Below are 13,907 nucleotides of genomic sequence, written 5' to 3'. Positions count from 1 at the left end.
GAAGCCCCAATGCATCCCAATATACCCAGCTGTCAGACCTATGCATCCATCCACCACAGAATTCCAGGGACTGCCTGACTGAAGTACCAGGACCTTAGAATGGTAAGCTCCTCTGGGCAATGTCTATGTCACTCTATGTGTACGCTGCTAAATACCACTGCATTGCACTTCTGATCCCTTTGGGTGCTACTCTAATACAATCCTATAAATCAATGCCAAAACAGTAATGCTATATACAACATCTAAAGACACCACAACAGCATGCCCGTAACACCATTGTATGAAGAACAGCAAGTTACAGATAAAAGGACACAATGTGAAAATAAACATCATTACCCTATATGCACATAATTTAGTCAATGTTTGGATAAAATATTTTGGGGATATTTTTCTTAACACAAGAGTTATTTTCATGATCTTAAAGTCTTTTTTTAAAAATTAACATTGTAGAACAGAGTAAATGCACACTTAAAAATCAATTAACAAAAAAGGATTATATTACCTGATGATTATTTCACTGTGACTCAGTTACACCAGTGCAGTATGATAAGTAAGTCAGGCAAGCTGCAGTCTATCAAGAGCCATCATTTTAATTCACCTATACCCTAATTTACTTCTTTTCCAATGTGTAGCAGAGCAGTCACTACTCCTCCTGGCCAAAGATCCTTTAGTAGGAATCCTCCCTCGTTAGATTCCTCTTGCTGGCCCCTAAGACACCACACAGTCTGTTTTCTCTCTCAACATCTGTACCCATTTTCATTTAATATCAAATACATTTCACTCAATTCTCAGAGTCCTTAAACATAAAATAGGCCAAACACTCCTCAATGAGCTGAACATAAAGTTCATAATCATAATTCCTCAAGTTCATATTTAGCTCTGGCTCTTCTGTCACACCCAGAGCTCTTCCTCTATCAGTCTGCTCCACCCAAAGCCACCAGTCCCAGTCCTTTATGGCTGGGACTTAGCCCTCCATCTCTGGATTTCTTCTCCTTCAGAGTCTCTCCTGTTCTGATGGAGCATGTACTCTCCATACTGCCCTCCTCCAGAGAACTCATCCCAATTAGCGGAAAGAGAAGGGAGTGTATCTGTCCCTTCGTACACTCCAAGGCTCCTCATCACAGGCCCTTAGAAGGAACAATGTCTTGAGGGGGAGGGAAAGAGTTCTTCCCATCAAAATCCTAATTATCCAGGACTCTTCTTCCCTTCTGCTACTAGGTCATTTTCTGTTCTACATTCCAACACTTAGAATGGGGTCCTCTGAAATATTTTATTCTTAAAGGGCCAAAACACCTCATTACATTAGAGAGAACCAGCAAAACTTAGCCATATGGAAGACAATGTTGGTTCTTCCACCTGCACTATATTATGCCCCAAAATGCCCTTCTAAGGATGTGCTGGACATGGAGACAACTAAGTCACAGAGCTTTGCCTTGGTAATCAACAAGAAAAATAGCTTCTGAGTAACATCCTCTTGGCAGTTAGATGAAGCAAAAATAAAAGAAAGAACAAGAGAAGGGTTCTTCAAAACTATATCAACATCATTCTCCAAACAGGGAGAGCAAAGGATCAAGAGTCAGACCCACAGTCATTAATTCATACAATCAAGAGAATGTAAAAAAGAGCTTCTCGGTTCTTCCCTATATGAAAACCTTTAATCACTTTTTTCAAACAAAGAAGGGGCCATTGAACTAAAAAAAATTACACCTAGTCTTTATCCTTAGATCCTATGACTCTATCTAAAAGGAGCTTTTAGGTACCTTTGAAGAAGAGAAGCTGCTCTGATTGAAAGAAGAGAGGGAGAAATAGAAAATCTTCAGCCTAGATTGTTACATCACAACCTGAGATCATCATTAGTTTAGTTTACTTATTTACTTCGAGAGGAAATGTATTGCACAAGCTGGACACATTCAAACTATTCCTGCTGATAGGGATTATAGCATAAGTAGTAAAAGTTTGAGAAAAAATATCTTTTAAGTAAAAAATAAGGAATTTTGATGCCAAATCCTCATCTGTTGTAAAACTGTCATTCCACTGAGTTTCATGCAATACGCCAATTTATATCAACTGGCTATTACAGCAAAGTCAGTGAGATTCAGTTGTGATTGGAGGAAAGGTACTTTAAATGAACCCAGCTATTGAGCTGTTCCTTTATTGGTGACATATGAGGATTTGGGAAAAATCTCGTAAGTAGAGGAAAATCAGAAAAAGAAAACAGGACTTATCTACATTTGTCCATTTTTAAGGCACCTATCACAGAGAGTCTCTATCCCTACTGAACTCATGATGGCCACTGTCATTCAAAGCCCCAGGAGAGGACAGAAACCTCAGTGTACATACCTGGAAGCTCAGAGTCAACACAATACAATTGTAAATGTTACCCTGATGGTGTCCTCTTGCCAATCTGCCCATTTTCCAAAGACTCACTGCATTCATCTCTATTGTGAAGAGGAACTCATAGACTTGCTGTGGGAATTCATATAAGCTGCTACGTTCCAAAGAGAAGACACCAAAATAATGGAAATAATATCTGCCACTCTCTTCAGCCCCGAGGCAGGGAAAGGAGTCGAATGGTTTGAGTGAAAAGGTGGCAGATCAGAGGAAAAATATCTGGCCCTTTAACATGCCCTTAATAGCCTAACTGACACTGTCCCATTCTTCCTTGGCTGCAACTAACTCACAAAAATATTTATTTATTATATTTAAGAAGTTCCGTTTCCCCCCAGTGTGCACAACTACCATTAGAAAACATTTTACAGGGCCAGGCTCTGCAACAACTTTTTGGGTTGCTTTTAGTAATAAGATAATTTGTCTGTAACTATATAAGGATTTGCCATTTTTAAAAAATATCAGATAAAAACAGCTTTCATTTTTCCCAATGTGTAGAAAACATTCTCTGCCTACAACTCAAATTATCATTCTTTCCTTTGTGCAAAATGAATTGACCCAGAAAACTAAAAGGGTAAGAGACCATATTTGCTGTGCTTATTCTGCAGCCAAAAGTTCATGAAAAACACTGTTGTGTATCACATAGCAACCACTTGATGCCTATTATCAAAATACAGTAGTTATTGAAAAAGTAAAATCTTGCACTCTGAAATATAAAGCTAGACTGTAATATGTGTTTACTTTTCTTGGGATAGATTCAAGTCTTGCCATTTTCTGCCTTTCCATAGCTTTGGCATACTTGATTGGTTATACACTTTGCAGTTGTCCACAGGGGGTGTCTGGAATCCTGCAGTGTTTTGCACAGAGGATACTGTCAAATCAAACCTGGGTTTGAGATCATTGGTCAGAGAGAGATGAGATTTGCTCTATTTTTTTTGCAGGCATATTCAAGGTTTTTTTAAAAAAATAATACCATAGAAGAGTTTGGGAAAGAGAGGAAAGAAAAGGAAGATGGGTATTGATTCAGCTCTACACTTGAGGATTGTTGGCTATCCCCAGAGCAAATCCCCAGCAAGTAGTTTATATGTGGACAGGTGTCATGTTCACAGTTTTGAACTTGTTCTTCTTACCAGCACTATTTTTAAGTCAGGATTGTGCAACAATTTCTTAGCAGAATTTCATATCTGAAAAATAGTAAACCTATAGCATTCTCTCTGTTCTGCCTTTTTCCACATTCTTTATTATTATTTTTAACAACAACAAACTTATATATGTGAAGAAATAGAAAGTGTGTTGAAGGAACGGTACAGTATTAGCAATCAGGGTTAAAAACTGGAGGAATGTTTTTTTATTTTAGAAAATTTTTAAAGGAACAGAATTAGTTGCAGTAGCTACTAGGGGGACTTAGATGTAGATTAGGCTCCATCCCCCACAGGAGTCAACAGAAAGACTCATTGACTTCAACAAGAGTTAGATCAGACCACTACTTAGAATACAAGGCCAAGGCCAAAATGGATCTCTTTAGCAACAGAGTGGGAGATGAAGGGGAGGAGGAGGAGGGTATAAATTACCACAGCGGTAGGCATCACATGCTATCTTCAAGGAGGTAATTTAAAAACCTCTAGAGTATAGTATTTTTTAACAAATGTCAAGAAGGAATTGTTGACTAGCTTAGCTTCACTCTGCTATTCTTAGGTAAGGCTGTACACATGCAGGTGTGCAACATTTCCCTTTTGTTTGATCTATCCTACAGTAATAAGCTTGTTCAGATTATCTGCTTATATAAATGAGTGGTTAAAATTCATTTGAGTGGGGGAATATATGAGATCACCAGCAGTGTACAGTAAGTGGCTAAGAAAGCTTAAAAGCGGGGAGCAGGGAGGGGAATCTGAATGCATGTTATTTCTGAGGTACCTTACTTTGAGCCTAGCTGAATGCAGATAAGAGCATGTTTGCTGTTTCCATGATCTATGAAAAGCAAGTGAGTGCTAGGCATCTAACCCCAACTTAATGTGTGAAGTAGCTAAGGTGCAGGAAGATGTGAGGGTGCACTAGGTAGCTAAAAGTGAAGAGGTGGATTTGATGTGATTGAAGATGGATATGGCTGAACGTTTCCAAGATAAGAAGGGGAACAAGGACAGAGTGAAGATGTAGTCTGCAGTGCTGTATGTGCCTCTGCTTCTCTCTATGAAATCTCTTTGAAGAAGAAAAAGACCACTTTCCTCACTCTGCTTCTTCACAGGCTACATACCTTCCCCTATCTTCCCTTTTTTACCTTCTTATATACTGACATTGGGAACAAGTATACTACACTTGTATGTACATTCGCACAGAATATTTGAATTGTCAGATAATACATAGGTATGTGAAAGATACAGCAATTTCCTATATACAGAAAACTTGTGGGTTGGTCATTGGTAAATGATCTTACCATGATTTGACAAGGTAACTGGTAATTATAAATGATGATGAATAGCCATTGTTACAGTAGCACAATCATGCCTATTTTATCAACAAGCTACTGTCATATTTGATAAAAGAAAAAAAAACTATTAAATTTCAATGGATGGTAAATTCATGAAAATATTTCAGTCTAGCAAGGAGAATATGTGTATGCCACAATAAAGTGACACTTTCTGCCCAATTCCATTCCTTTCTAAAATTGTACATATTTTTAGAGAAAGGGGTTCAAGTGGTAAAAATGGTAATTCATGATCTACATAGAGGTTCAGTTGATTGGAAAAGCAATACCTGTAATATTTCTATTCAGATTAATAGAAATGGATAAACCAAAGTGACTAACCCAGTAACCAGGTGGAATGATGGCTTAAAAGTCAAATCAAGACTTAACTGAGGACTGAAAAGGTCAAGAAAAAATAAAAAGGATTAATTTTACACTCCTAAAGCAAATCACTTTCACATTTCCATCTACAAATCTCAAAGCACTTCCCAAACACCAATTACAGCACCCATGTGAGGTGGATAAGTGGCATTATGCCCATTTCATGCTCAAAATCACAACTTATTTAGTGGCAATAGTGAGAGTAAAACCCAAGAGCTCAAGCTGCAAGTCACCTATTTCAGGAATTGACCTGCTGGACTCTTGTGATGCGAAAAATGATAAAATTAGATAAATAGTGTCTTAGAAAAACAAAAAGTCATTTTTTTCCATTTAAGGATTAGGCCATAGCACATTTCATGGATTGGGGTGAGCTCTTTTGTTTATCCTACCAATATTTGCCTGTTGAGGAATCAGTCTTTGGACTGAAAGTTTGATTTGGTTTATACTTTAGGGTTTGGAATTGGATCTGAGATAAGTTAGGGCTATTAATTTGGCACCAGATTCATTATGTGGAAATTTCACAACAATTTCAGTTACATCAGAATGTGAAACTGAAAAGAAAAATCTCAACGTGGATCTTACCTGGCACTAAAATGGCAGTTCCATCTTGTATCCAGGATTTAAATCCAAAACCTTCCTCTGCAGTGAAATACAAAGGGGCTCAGTTCAAGGATCCGCTTTTGTTCCATTTCCATGTAAATAATAATTCTAAGTCAAGTGACAGGGCTAGATTGTGTAGTCCAGCCAACCTGCATTCAGTACAAGAAGAGAGAATGGGCAAAAGTACCTTTAGGTTACTTTTGCAGCCCTTGATCCTTAGCCAGTGCAGTGATAGGCTGGTCTCCTGGGGCAGATTAGAAGAATCTAAGGGCTGCTTCACTAACTGCTAATAGGATTGCTAGTATGCAGGAAAGTCCTAGCTACCAACCGCTCTGTCTACCAGACATAATCCCTTCTGCCATTGGGTGAGTGACACAAGAGCCACTAATGTAGCTTTACATGATCCCAGGATCCCCCATGAAAAATAATCCTTCACTAGCTGGCATTGCTGGAACTTCTTTTCAGAGGAAGAGTGGCACACAACTGCCTTTAAAGACTGGCGCATTTGTCCTACACACTGCACCATGGATTTTTCATAGAGCCTCCTTCTGGAATAAATGTTGGGATGGTTAATGGAAAGAACAAGAATATTTTCAGAGAAATGACTGATGAAGATTTGAAAATGCTTTAGGCCATAGACTATCTAGTACAAAATCTATCAAGATTATATTGGAAAGTTCAAGGAGGATTGTGGGATAAATAATCTATTTAAAAGTCAGTTCTTTGTTGGAGAAAAAAAACATAACATACCATAAAACTTGATGCTAGACTGCTACAAATACAGGATTCATGAGTAATTGAGCAATACTACACAATGTAATTTGCATAAGTAACCTGGCTATTCTAACTCAGTAACAAAATGACAACTATAAAGGTAGCACCATTCAGTGGCCAGTACAATTTTCTTTGAACTTTAAGTCAATATTCCCCTAGTCAACTGATTTTTGGCTCATCTCATAAGGCAGGTTACATTGTACATTAAATATATACTTCATTATTTATAAGAGGGAAGTAGTTTTTTCATCTTGTTTCAGGCACTTGCAATACACAGTTCAACAAAAAAATTGTGTTTTTCTTTTTTCTCACTTGCTATATATATCATTAAGAATCAGTTTTATAGAGCAGATGAGAATATCTTCTATTTACATGACCAAGATACAAAATTGTATCCCATGTGGCAGAGAACAATGTTACAAATACTGCAAGTAATATTGTTATGTGACATAGGACAATCACCATCTAATTTTTTACTAAAATGTGTTTAAAAATTCACAGTTTTATACATGTGTATTGAAAATATTTTTCCTTGTTTAACCTGATTGCACATTTCAAATCTGATATAGCTGTACTTTTAAGCCTAAATCAAATAAGGAATCCATACAGAACCACACAACTATATTGGGTGGTTTTCGATATTGTTGCTATTGAGAAGATTAAAATATTTATCTCATTCATTATTTATATTGATGTGGTGAAACCATGTGAAAGTGTATGCATTTAACCCCACACAGCAGAGCTAAAATATGGACATGCTGTTCCACTGAGATTTAACTGTGAAATTGGGTAAGTGTATGTCACCCTGTCTGCAATAATGATATCTTTGGGCGATGAAGACTTAAGATTCTTTGTGGAGATGGCGTGTTATCCAAACTCTTAAATTACACTGATTATGAGGGTTTTTAGATAGATGTCCCAAAATTATCTCCTATATCAAAAAGAGTATTATGACTAGGAACTTTATACCAAGCATACAGGGATCATGTGTTCAGAGAAAGTAACTCCAGAAAATAATTTTGATTTGACACACACCCTGCATGAAGAAACTATTTAACTCAAACAGTTGGGGCTGAGAGGCAGTAGAGTTTATAGGTAGATCCCAGTGTTACTCTAGCAACCCACAAACATTTTTTGCCATTTGATTTTGCCCTCTGCTTTGTCAGCTTTTTGGCCTCAAAGTGCAAAGTCCCCATCTGAGATTTGGAGGCTAGGATCACATAATGCAACAGAACATAAGAACAGCCAGTATAGGTCAGACCAGTGGTCTATCTAGCCCAACATCCTGTCTTCAGACAATGGCCAATGCCAAGTGCCCCAGTGGGAATGAACAGAACAGGTAATCAATAAGTGATCCATTCCCTGTTGCCCATTCCCTGCTTCTGACAAACAGAAATACCTGATTTTGCAGTCAAAATATAAGGATGTATGATGGCTGGATCCAAAACAAGGTACAGCACTGCATGATTCCAACTTCCAGCTCACGGGCACTAATCTGTAGAGTAACTCTTTGCTAAGAGGCAAGGAACCTGCCAAAAAAGAGGATGGCACCAAAGTCATTGTAGCAAAGTTGATATTGTTGGATAGAATGGCAGGGGATACACTGGAATCTGCCTCCCCTGGTGTGTGTGGCAGTGCAAGGAGAGCTAAATTGGTGATTTAGAGGTAGAACAAGGAGAAAGAGCAATAACATTTTATACCAAGTGCTTATTCTCACAAACTCTAATGTCACCTATTATGAACCCAGGGAAATAGCCAGAAGGTGGTGAATGTTTAAAATGCACCCTTTAACAAAGCAACACAATGTAACTGGTATCTCTCTTTACATGTCAAACAGTTTGCCTAACAAATCATAATAATGCAGAATGATATAAAATTCACTCATCAAGCCCAAACACATGCACAAAGATTACCATGGCAAAGAATTGTGAATTTCATTAAATATGTTAAAGAGAAAAAATCAGCTCTGAAAAATAGTAATCCTGTCTTTCAACAAAAATATTATAGGAAGCTATGAATTTGGTAGATCTGAATAGGATGTTGGTACATGTTTTACTAAGGTAATATAATGGCACACTATTATTAGATCACATTAATCATTACTGTGCCAAAGGCACTGACAGCACCACTGAAAAGGATTGAAAGGGCTGGTAATGGATATAAATTACCCATTGTGTGATAAAAGGATTTTTACTAAGAAGGTAAGAATAAAACAGCAAATTTCTAATATAACTGTTGTGTAAAAACCAAAATAAAAGTAATCCACAGTCAGTAATATCCACAAAATCAGAAAGTAAGCACTTTGAAACAAGATAAAGTCATAATAAAAATGGTATACAATGCAAAATTAATTTCTTAGTGCATAATATTGCGATCAATTTAAATGGTTTATGTGATGACCTCTAAGGAATATGGTCAAGAGAAAGGTAGGTTTAACTAATTAGAACTGAATGGGAGTTTATGTAAATATATTTAACTTCCTCAGCAGGATCAGAGGTTACAATGAACCCCAAAATTACAAGATGCGTTGTAGTATTTAATTTTCCCATCTGTTCCCTGTGTGTTAAAATTATAACAAATAACTGAATTCTGAAATGGTTTCATTTTTATTCCAACTGATGAAGTCATTAGAAAACAAGGCAAGCCTTTGCAAGATATTTAGCCAATTGTCTGAAACTTTTTTTGTTACCAAAGAGCCAGTCCTACACCCCTGTTTTACTCAAGCAAGAATTTTATGGAAATCCAACAGAAGTCAATGGACTCAATAAGTCAGAATGTACCTTTGTTTACAACAGTGTTAATCCAAAATAGTTCCACTGAAGTCAATGGAATTAGTTAAGATTTTAACCAGAGTAATTTTGTCTAAGTTGATTGTATAGGGCAGCATTCTTTACCAAACTTAAAGAACTGTTGATCAGGTCCTCACATTGAGTTAGTTTTAATAAGGTTTTCCCCCCCTTTATAAAGACCCCAATCCTGAAATATTTAGATATATGCTTAACTTCAGTCACATCTAGTAGTTCCATTAACTTCAATGATACAATAGCTTGGTGGGCCTGAATTTCCTCTGACCAGTTTCAAATCAGTGTAAATCCATTGAAGTACGTGGAGTTACTACTGATCAATACATGTACAGTTGAGAGGAGAATCAAGCACCATGCTTGTAATGTAAAAGTAACACAACAGGAACTCAACTTTGGAACAGAAGCCATCAGAATCTTGGATTTAAAAATCAGTCAATAATGGTAGAATTCGTTATAGGATATTTCCTAGAATAAATTACCAGTGACAAAGCAAGACTTTTATTACAAATTTAAGAGCCTGAAACCCAATTCTGATTTCACATTATTTTTAGCCCATTCTGAACCCAAAGACTTAATAGGGATTACTTTTGAACTATACCAATAACAGCTGAGAGGAGAATCAGGTCTATGACCTATTATGCAAAAAACCTATTCATTTAAAAAGATGTTGTTCGCATAGCAATACAGACCAGAAAAGCACCCTTAATAGTATGCATGAGAGATGTTCTATAGAACTTGTGCAAACAATAAAATATGTGATAAAATTAACACAATGAATTCTAATCTTGAATTTCGTGTATTTTTAAAATCAATAATCTTCTGATGAAGTAATAAATGATGATTTACTTCTAAGATAGATTTACATACCAGCTGTGTAAGATGAGCATTCATGATTTTACAAGGCAGATTTTTACTCAAAAAATCTATTAATAATCTATTTACTAAGGACAGTTTTTGCCTGAAAGAATAAATGAAAATGTTTCATTTGAGAGATAAGATGATACAAACGTTTGCAACAAAAATCAGATTGTAAAGTTTGATTCAGGTAGGTCATTTTAATGTAGTTTATTAAGATATTCAAAACATCTTAGTTCCACTATACCACGTTCATAAACACAGGAAATAGTTAGGCAATAATATAGTGAATAATCCTTACCAGGTAACTCTTAAGCCAATGAACCTGTCTCTTGGCTGAGAGAAATTCCAAGTGACCTGGAATAGGTATTGAAGGTCAGGAACTGTAAAAATAAGAGGTATGAGAAATTTAAAATGTCAAAACCTTGTTTAAACAAGTCTTATAAACTAAAATTTTACAATGGCACCCCCAAGTAGTTTTAATATAACAATGTGTACAGAATACTTAGGATAGGAGTATTAACAGGATTAACTTTTTTAAAGGCTCAATAAAGCAAGCATTTGGTGGTCATTTATTTTTGGGAATTGAAAAGTGCTTTCAGCTCTGGATTGTGCTGAGAAGCAAAACCTCTCTTCAAGACAATGCAAAGGAACAGAATGAAATTCTTCTGATCCTATCCCCTAGACAGTGCAGCAAGAGAGGACAAAACAGGATAAAACAAAAGTTCCATAGCAGACATACTCTAGAAACCCAGTTATTCTCTTTGACATTGATACTCTAATCTCTCAAACCGAGTCAGAGAGAACAACTACTAATTGTATTTCTACTTTTTAATTCCATTTTATAACTGAAATAAGTCCTTTGTAGATGATCTCATCTAATAAACCCCACTTAAAAGAGATAAGAGCCAGAAGTAAAAGCCAAGATACAATACTTCCAAGGTATTTGTCTGTAGCAAATTTAGGGACATTACATTAGTAACAAAGGAAAAAACAAAAACAAAGGGAGCTCTTATAACAAAATAACATTCACAATGCACAAGCTATAAGCTACAGAATTTAAAACTGAGAATTCTACTTATGTTTATGCCCATGCATGCCTGAAAATTTAAATTAAAGGTCATTCTCAAACAATATTCTTTTATATGTATACTAATTTAATTAGGCTGTGCAGCAAGCTACAGGCTCTTAACACCCAGTACAACCATAGTATTAGGGCCCCATCTTGCAAACCCTTATTATCGAGCGCTTACTTCTCTGAGGAGTCCCATTGTCTAAACCCAGTGGTAAGTGTTTGCAGAGTCATGTCCTTATAGTCAGAGACACAAAATTAATTTCCTGATCATTCTATTGCATTTGGCTAAATCTTTCAATAGTTCAGTGAGAAAATGTTGCAGGACCATGCACTTTCTTGCCTTAAATAGTAAATAATAATTGTGGTATTTATAGTGAAGTTCCAGAATACAACCGTTTTACAACTCTCAAATTCATATTGTCTTTTCTTTAATAAACTAGCCTTGTAACAGCACAGTATCAGGACCCGACTATCTTCTGTAATAATTGAAAGCCCCTCTCTGGCATGGACAAATAGATTCTTACCCCATTTATAGCCATTCCAAAATGCTGCTGCGAAGGTCATTCCCAGGTTCATCAATTTGGCTGCATCATCAGCTCTCCCTCCCTCTATTGTATCAAATATAAACTATTTGTTTTCACTTTAAAGGTCCTTCCAAGTCTATCCCCGCCCTGCCTATAACTTTTTATAAACTATTAAGTAATCAAACCATGTCACTGTTCTGTAAATTATGCCAGACTCAAACCCCCAGTTAAAAAATTACCCAGCAGACACCTTTGTGGTTCTGCCATGCTGCCCCTCTTGCATGGGAGGAACTCCCCATAAAAATCTGCAAAGCCACCTTATTGGTCTCCTTAAATCATTTCTTAAGGGTCACTTCTGCCATGATGCATATACAACGAGTCAAAAGTAACCAGACAGTTGATTCTAGGTGTTCCCTATGTTTACTAATACCATGTTTATTGGTATTGTTTTATTGTTTCCGTGTGTGCCCCAGCTCTTTGTTTTATCTATCAATTGTCCATACAGGAGACCTCAATATTCGCAGAATCACTGTTCATGTTTCCACATATTCACAGGAGTCTCCTGTCCGGGCCTTGAAGAGTTTGTGGGGGGCACAGGGACCTCCTTGCAGCTGCCAGATTCCTGCAGTGAATTCCCCATGACTTCCACCCTGGGGTGAGTTTAGGAGCCATGGGGAGCTCACTGCATGGTCTGGGAGCTGTAGCTCCCAGTATTCACAAATTTTACCATTTGCAGTGGTGCCAAGAACACAAGGGTTTCCTATCCTCTTAAACATATAGGCTGTGTCTAGACTGCATCCCTTTTCCGTAAAAGGGATGCAAATTAGACACATCGCAATTGCAAATGAAGCGGGGATTTCAATTTGCATAAACATGGGTGCCACTTTTTTCCGGCTCGGGGCTTTGCCAGAAAAAAGCGCCAGTCTAGACGAGGATCTTTTGGAAAATAAAGCCTTTTCCAAAAGATCCCTTATTCCTCTGAGGAATTTATGCAAATGAAGCAGGGGGGATTGAAATCCCCGCTTCATTTGCAATTGTGATGTGTCAAATTTGCATCCCTTTTACCGAAAAGGGATGCAGTCTAGACACAGCCATATTGTAATGTGGCAGGCACAGTCCCCTTGTTTATGCTTGTGCAGTGCCAAGCACAATAGGGCCCTGCCCTATACATCAGCATTTCTTAAAGTGTGTTTCACGGCGAGGCATTCGGAGGTGTGCCGTGGAGAGAACAGAATTCAAAATGGCCACCCTTAAAGGGACAAACATCCTTTTTTTTCCCCTCTCAACAACTGTTCCCTGGGGACTTTTTTTCCCCCCCAACAAAAAAAAACCTTAGTGTTCTGCATTAAAAAAATATTGTTTTGTGTTTCTTGGTCTTAAAAAGTTTAAGAAACACTGCTGTAGATGTTATTGCAATACAAATAAATAATAATGTCACATGCAAAGATGCTGGATTCTGCATTCTTATTCTGATCTGATTTCCCATTATTTGCAAGCACAAAAATATCTATATCCAGTGCAAAGAGGTGGAAAACCACACCTATAGTCTAAAGTATTGGCAGAAGAGAATTTTAATCCTTCATAAATAATGCTTTTCAAAGCCTGGTCAGCCATATTTTGTCCCTCCCTAAATCCAAAATCAGGATCAGTATGGATCCAGGTCACATTTATGCATACCACCATGACCACCCCTCTTTCAGAATTCATATAAATGAGTTGGGTATGTTTAACCTTCTCCCCATTATTTGAAAACAAACGAACCAAACTCCTGGACAGCTGTACTTGTTAAAGCACAGATATCATATAATATGTCCATCTGCATAGTGTCTAGAAAGAGGTGAGAGCTTGTTTGGCATTTATTTTGTTAATGTCTTAAAATTCAGATACACCTTTTTAGAGTTTACCAGTAACTCATTCAAAGTAAGAATGCTGAGAACTAGAAATAAAGAAGATAATAAGCTGTTGTTTGAGAAAAGATGTTATCTAACTAAACAAGTTCTTAGCACTCTTATGCCAACATTGTAGACTATATTTTTGCTATGCTA

At 37.0% G+C, this 13,907-nt stretch overlaps 1 protein-coding gene across 17 annotated transcripts in view; it reads right to left on the bottom strand.

The window, feature by feature from the left end:
* ZNF536 (zinc finger protein 536) overlaps positions 1 to 13,907 on the bottom strand; it is a 456,239-nt gene that overhangs the window by 388,561 nt on the left and 53,771 nt on the right. For 12 of the 17 annotated variants that reach the window (XM_089781485.1, XM_075940166.2, XM_075940165.2 and 9 more), the window contains one exon: positions 10,565 to 10,646. The gene's annotated coding sequence lies outside the window, so the exon portion shown is untranslated. Of the gene's footprint in view, positions 1 to 5,812; positions 5,870 to 8,003; positions 8,134 to 10,564; positions 10,647 to 13,907 lie in introns of those variants that run through there. The other 5 variants (XM_089781479.1, XM_089781483.1, XM_089781482.1 and 2 more) reach the window with 2 other exon arrangements.

The sequence above is a fragment of the Pelodiscus sinensis genome, chromosome 12, assembly GCF_052426305.1.
Source record: "Pelodiscus sinensis isolate ZL-2025 chromosome 12, ASM5242630v1, whole genome shotgun sequence".
Taxonomy (NCBI): Eukaryota; Metazoa; Chordata; order Testudines; family Trionychidae; genus Pelodiscus; species Pelodiscus sinensis.
This window is presented reverse-complemented; position numbering and strand designations above follow the sequence as displayed.